This window comes from Chroicocephalus ridibundus, chromosome Z (genome assembly GCF_963924245.1).
Source record: "Chroicocephalus ridibundus chromosome Z, bChrRid1.1, whole genome shotgun sequence".
Classification (NCBI taxonomy): domain Eukaryota; kingdom Metazoa; phylum Chordata; class Aves; order Charadriiformes; family Laridae; genus Chroicocephalus; species Chroicocephalus ridibundus.
The window spans coordinates 48,676,448-48,689,852 of record NC_086316.1 but is presented as its reverse complement, the minus strand read 5'-3'; positions in this window follow the sequence as shown (position 1 = coordinate 48,689,852).

Here is a 13,405-nt window from a genome sequence, read left to right as displayed (position 1 = left end):
AAAGCTTCTGATGTAATTAGCTTGTCAGATTGGCTCAGAAATCATCATTGCTATTGCTTATTCAGAACTGTTCCAGCTTTTGCATCCACTCCCTACAATCATCTTTAGACCTCAGCTTTAGCGTAAGATCTTTAGCCTTAATGACAGTGTATAGGTCTGGCTGAAGTCTTGTCCTTTTTTTCCGGAAGACAGACAAAGTTCTTTTGTGATCTGTCATTTGAATAAGTAGCAAACTTGCATCAGGAGCCGCAACAGCATTACAGCACTTCACTACGAGGACGCATGATGCACAAATGCACCCATGACCAAGTTACTGTTGGCGAACAGGAAAAAAAGTAGTGTTCAATTTCTGATCCCTAAATACATTTAGAACTGAGTTTAGTGCCTGCGTTAGAAGGTAAAGGTTAGACCCTCCAGAGGGCACCGGGGTTCTACAGCATTCCAAGCTTCTGGACTGGTTTTGTAAGATTTAAGATTGAAGGTTGTACTTGTGTTATTTCAACCTATTAAGCTCAAAATGCTGTAAGAATACCTCATTTTGTGTGATGTTGGTAACTACTAACTTAGAAAATGCATGTCTGGTTTGGGATCCAGTTCAGAAATCTGCAAGGCTTTGAGTTTGGCAGTTTGATGCAATATGATTTCTCCCTTTCTCCAGAACAACAGCTCTCATCTAGTTGAATGGAAGTAGTAGGAGCTCATTCAAAAAGGGTAAATCAATTAGACAAAGCATCTTTCTAGTCTGGAGTGGGAAGACAAACAGATCCCATTGCCATCACAGGATGTATTACAGTGGTGTGCTGTGGAGGGGTTTTGCAGACCCATGGCTATACGTGGGAATGGGTATGGAAGTTTTCTGGTGGGACGGGGAAGTCACTAGACACTGAGGACATTCAGCCCCTGGCAGATCTGGAGGCCGAGAAAGAGTACTTTAATTCTTGCTAGATTAAAAGTAGTCGAGTTGGAGGTGGGCCTACTTTTGGGTAGCTTTTTCAGATGCAGAAGATATGACTCATATTGGGAATATAATCTGTGATTTGAGAATACAGGAGTATTTTAGGAATACATGTGTACCCAGTGATGAAGGTAGCAGAGTATGTATCAGAGCAAAGACTGTTTTTCTGAACTTCTGTGTTGAATTTCTTGACTCATACATTTATTGATTTTCAAACTGTTATGTATATTTACGGTGACAGTACTACTATAGCATCAGAGGTTGTATTTGTATTTAAAAGTTAAATTAGCATAGAACTTTTTGATGAAATATCTAAGTAGTCTTCTCTTGCTATCACTGATGGCCTGAAAGTTCAAACTGTACTCTAAAAAACCCTATTAAGTAACATTTTCTTGGCAGATTTTCTGATGTAAATGTTTTCATCTGAATACATTTATCATTGTTTTTTTTTAAACTCCTGGATATGAGTATAGGGACACGTTTCATCTCTGCCAGATTTGTTGAATATATAACGTATATTCTGTGAAATGTATGTGAAACCAGACTTAACAAGTCTGGCAAGGCAGAATTTTCTTATGACGAGTTCTTCATCCTGAGAAGAGGCTGCAAAAGAATGGTAGAACTGGTAGGGTGGTGGTGCAGTGGCTGTTGGAAATCAGGGATCTCACTCAAATGTCTGAATGTGAATTTAGATGTCTAGCTTTGAAAGCCCTGGCCATGAGTTAGTCAGCTTATGAACTTTTACAAGCACTGCTGTATCGTGTGCACTTTGAACTAAAGATGTTTGACAATGGGTGATTATATTTGACTTGTTTAGCAAAGTCATGTATGTAAAAAAACATTTTCCAATCACCCGGCACTACTTTTTTTTAACAAAATCTCTTTTGGCTATAGATCACACAGGAGAAATTTTAGTATTTTTTAGAATTAGTTTGTCCAAGCCAGATATAAAGGAGTGATAGTTTACAAGCCTGGCTACTAGATTTGTATCATGCCTTTACAGTGACACAAGGTGGAAGGTACGTTCCACCTAGAGTCACTGTAAAGGACATTTTTCGAGGACATTTTTATGGCAGCCTCTCAGAAATTGTGAACAGAAGGCAGAAGACTTTGGCCATTTTCCTTCTTACTCCTGCTATGTAGTGCAGTCCAACAACTTTATAATCATTTGCAGTTGAAGGTAAAAGGATGATTGTCCCTGAAAATGAAACTAATTTTGTATTTTTTTTCAAGAACAAAGAAGAGTTGCTAAGACCTCTGTAATACTCATGTCCTACAATAGAGAAAGCTCTGTTATGAACCAGATATACTCAGTAAACAGAGAAAGTGACAAGGTATGCTTGAAAAAGAACAGAATGCTTAATGGATTTATGCCTAACTTTGATACATTTGGGTATTCTTTTTTATGTTGCTGGCAAAGCTGCTTTTTTAAACTCGCAGGTTTCTCCAGTATACCACGTGAACCGGCCAGTTTCTTAGAGGGATCTAGATCCCTCTAAGAGCTGATGAACAGGGAGAAGAGAAATCCCTGCCTATTTCAAATACCACACGAAGACAGAAACCAAGATACCAGGTCGTTCACCCCAACTGTGGATAATAAACCTGCGTGGGCTTGCGCTTCTTGCGGAATCCTCTCGGGGAGAGATGCAGCTGCATCCCAGGCTGCTGCTGCTCACAGCCACCTCTCTGGGTGATGCTGTGCTGCTGTGTTAGCACAGAGGTGAGGAGCACAAGGTGGGGAGGAGGACCTCGCTGTGCTGGCTGCTGTGCAAGTACCAGCTAAAAAAGCAGACCTGGATTACATTACATAGCCTATATCATAAGGGAGCATAGGAAACAGAGAGACAAGTAGAAGGAAGCAACTTGACAGCACCATACCACCCCATCAGCAACCTGACCGGATGAGTTTTCTGTAGGCATTGAGCCTTGCACAGAACTTTAAAGTACTTCTGGCAGAGTAATGAGAACCCTTGGGAGTCCTTCCCAGGCATGAAAAGCAGCATATGAGAGAGGCTGGCATCATGACTGACTGGATAAATAGAGAACAGGCAGGGGCGTGAAACTGAAAACAAATGCATTATCTAGAGGAGAGGATGGCAGTCATGTCTCTGCAGTCATATCCACAACGTATGTGCCAATGGATACGATCCAACAAGCCCCTGATGGTTGGTCACTGTGGAGAGTCTGCACCGGCAGCGTGGCAAAGGCAGCTCAGTCCAACGGGTTGTTGTCCACTGTGGCCGTTCGGATTTTGGAGTTTGCTAGGTTACAGCTTAGTTAGAAGTTCTGGAGTTAAACTCTTTCCCTATCCACTCTGGTGCTTCCTACTGAAGTTTATTATTTTGTACAGCAGTAACCAGGGGAGAATGCAGCCCCCAGTTGTGCTGATGGGTAAGATCAGGTGCTTTCAGTATGGGCTATAATTTTAAAACCAGGTCATAAATTAAAGAGGTCACAATCAACTTGAACATCAGATTTTCTTTCTGACATAGTTTTCCATATTGCTGCAGATAAAATACAAGATTCTTTCAGTTGCAGCAGCAGCTGCACTGCTTCGTTAACATTTCTGTGTTTGGCGTAGCATCTAGATTAATTTCCCTTTGACTTTTTCCTCAGGGTAGCGTGTTGGCTTTTGTGTAGCTCTTTCACAGCAGTGCAGGAGTGAGGGGCACTCAGGAACTACTGAAAGTCTTTAAAATTAATTTCAGTTGTTCAAAAACTAGACTTTGCATTGTCGATCTCCTTTTAGAGTCTGTGTGTCACGCAAATTAAAGCACTGGCCTAATTCTGGTCTCTTTTTATCAGAGGGTAAACCAGGATTAGTACTGCTGAAATGAAATATAACTGATGTCAAGTTACAGGTAAGAAAGAGACCTTTTAGGCATATTCCCTTTCATATTTTTGGCAACATGGAGAGCCTTCACTTCCTAGCAATTGAAGCAAACTGCTTGAGACTTGGAAGCAGGACTGTAGCTCAGAGAACCATCTTTCAGCTGCCCGTCCTTCTTTGATGTCCTAGAGGCAGGACGTGGGGACAAGGATGGCCGGCGTGCGGAGGAGGAGAGAGATGGGGCCGGGAGCTGGGCAGGGGCAGCCATGGGGGAACTGGTGGTGAGGAGCTGGTATCCTGCCTGTGGCTGGTTGAGAAAGGAGAAGGCCTGGCACCCACTCCCGGCTGCCGACACCGCGGGGGGTGACACCAGTTGCTACCAGTCGCTCCATTAATTCAAGCCCAAAGCTGCAATGCTGCAAGCTCCATCTCTGCTACGGCCCAATATAATTACACATAAGGAATATCTGGTGGTAGGGGGGAGGTGACTGCTTGGGTTGTTTTCTTCCTTTAGGGAAAATGCAAATAATATCGATGTCCCAAATTAATCTTCCAAAGTTGCACGTTCATGAGTTGAGAAAGGCTACACTTGGAGGTGCCCATATAGCCTCAGTTAGACCCCTGAGTTTGTGTGTTCAGCAGTTTTTAATTATATGATTATATGCCATTTTATCCACAGGATTTTGCCTCAGTCTGTGCACAGGATGGAATTGCCTTGGGGATGAATAAGAGGTGTGCAGCAAAGGAGACTTTTGTCTGCGGGAGTTGGTTTTCATTTCTTTCTGAAGTCTGAATAAAGCTGATTAGTATCTAACAACCCCCCATGTGGGGAAAAATGCATTTGGATTTTGGTGTGGTTTTTTAGAAAATTTGCTTCTCAAAGAGGTATTAGATTTTTCTTTTCTTTCTTTTTTTTTTTTTTTTTTTTTTAAAGAATAATTTAGTTATCAGGGAACAGAGATATATTTTTGGCTTTGTGGATGCCTGAGTTTAATTTTGACACTTTTCCCGCAGGCACAAACTGATGATGACAAGGCCCTTCCAGCCCTGGTGCCATGAGGCCGGGGGGGATTGTGACGCCTCCCTTCCCCTGCCTGACTCCAGAGGAGGTGGAGGAGGCTGGGGGGGAGCTCAGCTGTGGCAGCCGGGCAGAGGGATATCAGCGTGCTCAGGCAGAGAAGAAAATTGCCTGGCTTTGGGTGGGCTGTTGAAGAAGGACTGGTTTTGCCTCTGTAGTTCTTCTATGTCCTAAAGAATATTTGATTTTTCTAAAAGGACATTTTCTATCACAAAATACCTCCCCGTGGAAAGCTTCCAGTCAGTGGTCATGAAGGAGACAAGAGAATCCACAAAAGCAAATAAAATCTGCTGGAGAAGTCTTTCTCTGAAGGCCTGGGGTCTGTCCCTGCTTCTACCACAAAGCTCTGATGGTTTTGGTTAAGTTGTTTCAATTAAACTTTTCACAGTTACCAAATCTCCCTCGTTTTCCAGATACCTGACATGAGACCATTTGCAAAGGCAATATATATTTAACGTGACAGAAAAAGCCACCAAGAATACCTAAAGTGGATAACGTTCAGTATAAAACATGCTAGAAGTTTGGATGACAAGTTTTTCAAGTTGGGTTTCCAGAACTACAGACCCTTTTGTAAACCAAGATTATCAACACTTAGTCACATCAAAGTTGTTGTGGAAATAAATTAATTCATAAATATGCAAAAACACTTGGTAATTTAACAATGACCATCACAGAAAAAGTCATAGTGAAATTACAAGTTTATCTTCCAAAGCAGGCTGAGAAATGTGCAGGAATTGATGAGAAAACAGCATAGCTGCTCATTAATTTCAACCAGTCCTATCGGTATTTGGGGGGGGGAAGATAGTATTTGAATATGTAAATAAATCTTGTATTTGAATATGTAAATAATTTTTTTGCAGAAAGGGAATGCATAGATGACCTTTTGATTGTTAACTTTTTAGGGCTTTGCAACTTTAACAATGCTTTTTAATGTAGGATACAAAGAAACTAAAGTTTGTAAGTAGAGTTCCCTGTACCATCAAAATACAGTGAAAGAAAGTCTAGTGTTCATTTTATTGCTTACAGTTTTGAAAAACCTAAAGCTCTGTAGGAACCATTGAACTACTCGTATTAAAACAGGCTTATTGTGCTGATCCCATAGTGAGCTAGACAGATAGCTGAAGAATGTCAATAAATACCTATTTACAGTTTAAATAACTTACTGTGAATGAATCTGTGACCCTTTTGAATAACCTCGATAATTCAATTACAAAAAGACTGTTTGGCTAAAGGGGAAAAGCTCAGGTCTTTGAGTATTTTCATATTAAACTACCCATGAAGAATTAGGTGCTAAACACCTTCAAATATCTGATCCTGAGTCACAATCTAATTAAATAGAAGTAGAAATATTAACTTGTGATTTCCTAGACCTGAGTGGGGAGAACCCGGCTTTTCCCTGCCACCTGAAAGCCGTGTGTTTTGTAAGAAGCAGGTTTTCCTTGAAGCCTTAATTGAAGCAGCAAAACTGCTTCACGTGCTAGTTGCAGACTCTTTTACAAAACATGCTTCAAATTCATACATGCAAGAATTCATTTCCCAGAAAAGGATTTGGATATAGTCCAGTTTGTCAGACAATCTCAAATGATCTGTTCTTTTATTATCTGGTCAGAGAGAGTGAGCTGCTTGCAAACGGTCAAAAACTAAGAAAGCATTTTGCAGATACTTGACAGCTCCTTCAGAGAGTGATTCTGAAAGACTAATACTAGTTCATGTGCTGTTGCTAACAGAGGTGAACTTCATAAAAATAAATTACTGTATTGATTAAAAATATTGGCCAAAAATGACCTCAAAAGTCATAATTGTGCAAAGCTTACTTGAGGATTTTTTATTTAAGTTGTAGTACATTACTATTCCTGTCTTTTAGTTATTTCCCCATCTTCCAGTGCTTTTTTAGAAAAATGAAGTGAAAGTTTTCAAGCTGTAGGATCATTTTTATCACGCTATTTTGCTTGTGTGACTTGTGTGTTGTTTTTTTGTTCATTTGTTTGTTTGTTTTTTTGGAGCGGGTGTTGTGTACAAATGCAGGTAAGAAGCCCACAGAAATGCAAGAACATGTCAATGCTTTTAGGGGGGAGGAAGAAGGTCTGGGTTGAGTGCACCGCGGAATGTTTTTCTAACATGAAAATGGAAAGTTGCAGGGAAGAATGGCGAGATCTGAGCATGTTATGGCCCTTTCAGCTGGTGTTCATAATCCACCATCTGTACAGAAGAAGGCACAAATCTCAAAAAACACACATGATCATACCCACACCAGATAACGGTGCAGATGACAACCGTTATAACATTGTTAGTGGCCTGTGAAGCCCTCAACACAACTGTGCTCCTTCTGTGCATCAAAATCCAAGTAAACCTGTGCCAAGAAAGACAATCAGCAATCTGCTTACTGAGGCCCTGTGGTGGGCCACAAGAGGTGGTTCACGTGAGTGGCTCTGGAACAAATGAACGCATCTGAATTGACAGCATGGTAGGAAACAAGCCGCAAAGATCGCCTGTGACCCCAAGGTAGGTAACTGAAGCAATGGGACTCTAATCGCAGCTAAAAGCTCTAATCTAAGGGTATGGCTTATTAAAGCACCCTCCTTAGAAAGTGCTTAGCCCTTCCCATACAGATCTCCATGTCTGCCTCAGGGCCTTCGATTTGGAAGCGGGTCTTTTTTTTCTTGGAGGCACTTCCCCACTGAAAGGGAATGGTGGTTTGTGTTATGCCCTCATTGAGGACAGCAGTGACCGTACAGCTGTGAAATCCTCAGAGCCTCACCCCCAGCTCACTTAGTCACAGCAGTCACTCGTGAAAGGCAGGTGAGGATCCTGCATGGACAAGGCACAGCACTCAGCAAGTGAAAGCCTTGGATTTATGGAAAGTGCAGTGTTATCACGGTGGGAGCCCTGGGACACAGATGTTAGTCAAATGAGGACCCGATGCAGTGGAACCCTGCTCGGGAGTGAAGCTTGAGGGAAAGCACTTGCACTGCTTAATATATCATGGATATGCACTGTCCTATTCTGCTCATTAGCGAACTCGCTGATGTAATTCAGGTGCTGTTGTCCAAATTCAGAGATCCACAGCTGGCCATCATGTTGGTGCCTGTGCAGGGGCATGTGCAGATGTTGGGGGAAGCAAACTAGCCCAGGTTACCGTAACAAAGAGGAAAGATGTGCTTGGGACTGTACACACTCGGATGGGGGAGGCGAACTGTCCTGGGTTACCGTAACAAGGTCTTCTGGAGCCCTACAGCACCTCAGTGTCTCTGTGTGACATGCGCTGCTCCCTGCATAGCTGGTGAGCCACGACCCTGGGGTGACCCAGCCTTTCCTTGCTGGGAGCTGGGTGGCTGGGACGTGTGTTAAGTGAGTAGTTACGGCTCTTGTGTCCAAGCATTGCTATAGTGATCTGAAATTATTGTAGTGTTGTATGGTGCTTAGCTACAGCTGCAGTTTCACCTAAAGGCTGCCTAATCAGACATCCTCCACCGCAACACCTCCTGTGTCACCTGAAGTCGCTGGGAGAAAAGGTGATAGCTGGCTAGCAGAGTTCACCCTGCACATCCACATTGGTCTCATGATTTGTGGTTTGGCTTTCTGTACCGTCTGTCTACGTGTGGCAGCAGTGGGCTGGCGGATGCCAACAGGTAAATGTTCTAGTTCTTTTATTTCTAAGATTTGGCTTGAGATCGCTTGAAAACGCTGACTGAAAGGGGGAGTAAAAGGGACTTTTACCCTTAACTTTTCATTGATTACAGCTCTGACTAATCATCAGGTATGAATCACTGTCATTTGTGGGCACAGGTAGGCTTTAGGAGACTGATGTTAGATTTGAAAAAGTGGCTATCAATAATAACAGCAGAAATAGAAATGTATGCCTACAGTGTGCTGCTATAACTGGAATAGAAGATAATTATAAATCCTTTTCTTTCAGCCCCAATTACTGTGACTGTAGTGCTGGCAGCTGGGGCAATGTTTTGCCCTGATGCTCTAACAATAGCTTTTACACAGAAGTTCAGGGCTGTTAAGTTGGCCTGCCTTATTGAAAGGAGATAAAACCTTGCATGGAGCTACTGTGTAGATTCTGATGAATCATTGCAGCCCACATGGTTTATGAACTACCAGCATATAGGAGAAGTGGGCTGAAATGAATTTTTTGTAGAAAGCCCTAAGAAAAGTAAGGTTGACACATCCTGTTAAGAAAAATTTGAGGCAGCTCTTACTCATCTGAGCTTAGATGCTCCTTTATTTGGAACAGAGAGCCAACATCACTGATCACGCGGTGCACTGCTGGTCAGGTTGATTTCATTTGTTGTGCCGAGTTTTGCTATTCGTTATTTAAGTGCCCAGTTTGAGTAACTTGGTTGCTTCAGCAGAGCACACGGTTGACCAGTTGGGCTTAAACAAGGTGAGACCTTGGTCTTCAAAGTATCTGCTTGTCCTTCCATTTGCATTTTTGATACTCCATTCAGAAAGCACAAACACTGATGTTTCTTTTGCTACATGAAGGCAATTGTTTGTGATGAGTTTATTTCTGAAAGTTTTGTTTTATTTAGGTAGAGAAATATTGATTTTAATCTCTGCATTCCTGGCAGGTGGCTGCTTTCAGCAAGATTTCAGCCTGGAGAAGAGAAGACTCTGGGGAGACCTTATAGCAGCTTTCCAATATCTGAAAAGAAAGCTGCAGAAGGACTTTTTACAAGGGCATGTAGTGATAGGATGAGGGGTAATGGGTGCAAAATGGAAGACGGTAGATTTTGATTAGCTATTAGGAAGAAATTCTTTACTATGAGAAGTGGCGAGGCACTGGAACAGGTTGCCCAGGGAAGTTGTGGATGCCCCATCCCTGGAAGTGTTCAAGGCCAGGCTGGATGGGGCTTTGAGCAGCCTGGTCTAGTGGGAGGTGTCCCTGCCCATGGCAGGGGGGTTGGAACTAGATGATTGAAGGTCTTGTCCAACCCAAACAATTCTATGATTCTATGGTTCAAAGATTTATTTGTTATTTGTACACCCACAGTGCTAACTGACTCCTGGCCTGGACATGCGTGTTCTGCTCCCATTTCTATTCAGCTATGGCTGTTCTACTTACCACTGTGAGAACACAAAATGGTTCACAGCAGCATAACATGTGTTCCTTGTTTAATGTTTCTGAATGTTCATTTAGTACTATTTTTTAATATTTTGATTGCAAAAGGAGAAAGACATGGGGTGTAAAGAGTATTGAGTATAAGAGCTTTGACAGTTGGTTCCCTGCTTTGGCTAATGTATATTTGAGGAAACCTCAAAGTGTGAAGCAGAGGAACTGATATCTTTTAAGCTATCCAACTCCCTGCTGTAAACTGGAGTGAGCTGGACTTAGGCCTAACTATAAAGGTTTCAAAAGGATAAACTGGCAGTCAGGGATTGCCAGGAATTCTTTGCAATCCTGCATAGTCCCCTTTTTTCCTGGATGCAGAAGCAGATGTGTTACAGGTGGTCCTACACTGCTCAGAGCCCTGAGAGAAACAAACCTGGAAGTCTTGTGATAGCTCAGCGATAGTGAGTGGGTGGATGCAATAGTGAAGCTTTCCTGTGGTTCAGCTTTTGCACTGCATTAAATAGATATGAACAAAAAGATGGTAGCAGAAGACCCTTCCCAAATTACAGCTTAATAGACCGGTTGAAGGTGTGGTATTGCCGTGGTAGGGGATTAAAGTCTTTAATACTAGTCTTCACTGTTTTCAGTCCTTTTTCCTGTGCAATGCTGCTGTTGGCAGACATGAAACTGAAGGACAGTGTGATTTAGCACTGGATCTTCAGAACAATGTAATATCATGGCAGCTTGAAACACCTATGCACAAAAATGAGTCTGATAAATCTGCCTAGCTGTTGCCTAATGCAGTAGGTGCCTAAAGGTCCTAACTGCCTGTATTTTCCCAAAGTCTCTTGGGGGACACATACCCAGTACCTTCTATGCGTGATTTTCCCAAACAGCCAGGAGCTTGGCTGATACATGAAGTCTGTTACAGAATCATTAAACAGTTTTTTCTCCCTCTGCCTTTTTCTTTTGCTTTCCAAGCCCAGGAGGCTTAAAATAGGCCAACTCAGAACATGCGTAATAAAACAGGGAGCAGGAGAAACAGCTGGTTATGTCATTGGTGTCTCCTTCTATTATACAGCATACAAAAAGTGCTCTGAACTTTGAAAGATTTCCTACATTTTACAATCTCTTCTCTGTCTCAGACTCTTGAAATTGCACCAGGGGAATGCCTTAACCTAGCTTTGCTCTGGGCTTTGGAGCCCTCTGGCTCAATGAACAGCTTCAAACACTCTCCTGACTGAGAGTGGTTTGCCCAAGAATACTCACAGGTGGAAAAGTGGTTAGCGGCTATCTGGGGAGGTGGGAGAGAGGGATTTATGTTAGACAAATTTGACTTAGAGGAGGGATTGTACCCAATTTTTCCATGTCCTGGATGACTATTGTAAAAAGAAGAGTTCTTGGTCCTGAAGGATGAATATAGTATAAACACACTTTATCCTACTTCTTGAACGTGGGAGCAGAAGGACAGGCAGAGAAATGCCCTGTTGGGAGATTTAGGTCCTGATGAGGAACCTGCTTTCTCAGGAGTTTTGGCATTATACAGCAGTGCACGTGCTCAGAGAGCAGCTCACACTGAATTCCATCCATCCCGAGTGCTCAGCCTTATGGTACACAAGCAATCGGTGCCAAAAATTCAGAGAATGAGAAGGGCACAATATTATCATATCACCTTGCTGTTCTTCAAGGATGTTGTTTTCTGATTAACAACCCCTAGGGACAGTGTGTCACAGCGTGCCACAGTGTGCCACAGTGCGAGATAGATGCCAGTTTCCCAGTGCCTGGTTAGTACAACACTTTCTGAGGCTTCCTGTCTCAACAGATGTCCAAAAGTCACTTGACGGAAATTTTTTTTTCATACAGACAGCCTTTCAGTTCTCAGGCTTTCAGTGCCCAGGCCCTGTTTAAAAACAGGGCAGGCCTTTGCTGGGGAAGGTTTCGTGACTTGCGTGGTGTACGACTGTGTGTGAGATTTTTACATCTCACACTCCAGGGCAGCAAATCAAGGTTGTAGGACCTGCTTTTAGTAAAGCACTTCCAAACTTTGAATGCTCAACTGCAGCCTTCTAGCAGGGAGATTCACCAGCAAGTTACAAACCTCTGTATCTGCTACACAGATTTCTGTTATGGTAGATAATTTAGTAAAGTACTGGGGTGAGAATCCTCCTGTTCCTACTTCTGATGGCTGGTCCAAAAATGACCTACCATATCCTAATGCTGCAGCTGTAAACAAGTCCTCATCAGTTCTCCATGTGTACCATGTGTAGGGAGTTGGACTGGATGATCCTTATGGGTCCCTTCCAACTTGAGATATTCTATGAAACCTCCACAGGTTTTAGCTGCTAAAATAAAAAACATTGCTGCTCATTGGTTTTAGTGTATGCATGCAAAAATTTGAGTATTATTATTATTTTAGCATGGACAAAACTTTCTTTTGTTTCCCCAGTTACGTTTACCTCTAACTAGGAACCAGCCCAGGAAATTTTAGCCTTAAAGACTGCAATGTTTAGCAAAATTCTGAACAATTAAAACACAACCAAGATTTCCTAATGTTTCCCTATATAAGAAATAATGTTACTATTCCCATATATAATGAAGTTTCAAATTTAAGATGATTTCTACACTCAGTCACGGTTTTTATGCAATACTTTTCATCCTGGAGTTAGAAAAATTGTCATGAGCATGGGTAATGCAAATAGATCTCGTCCTCCCACTTTTTCCTCCAAAGCCTCTTACTTTACATAGTGGTAGGTCTATCCACCTGATGGTCTACAGTCTGTCTCGAGTCCCAAGATCTGGAGTCCATCTAGAGTCCCAAGAATTTACTGCAGAGAACTTCCCACTTCAGTCTGCTGGTGTTCATAATGCTTAATTGCTAGTATGGCTCAACCAAGGTTCAGTCAGCAATCTTAGGGTTGCAGTGTCACCTGTTATAGCAGGGGACCTGCTTTCCCTGGTGCTCCTCTATCACCCATTCTTTCACAGAATCACAGAATGGTAGGGGTTGGAAGGGACCTCTGGAGATCATCTAGTCCAACGTCCCTGCCACAGCAGGGTCACCCAGAGCAGGTTGCAGAAAGAACGTGTCCGGGCGGGTTTTGAATGTCTCCAGAGATGAAGACTCCACCACCTCTCTGGGCAGCCTGTGCACAGAGAGGAGGAGGGGAGATAAAGAGATTTACGAGTTTAGAAGAAACTAAACTACTTTAATGAAATATTAATAATAGAATAAAAAGGAAAATAATGAAATAGATACAGTATATACAAAACTGCATTAAGCTCCCAGGATGACGTCACCAGCAGGCACTGGGGAAGTCCCAGGCTGGACTCAGAGCCGGGTGGGAACTGGATTCCACAGCTGGAGTCAGGAACGCATGGATCGGGACCAAAGGCAGATGGACAGGGTCCTCCTCGGATGTCAGCCATCAAAGGAAAAGCCTTGACCCTTTGATCCCTCATCTTTTAGACTGAGCATGGGGCAGA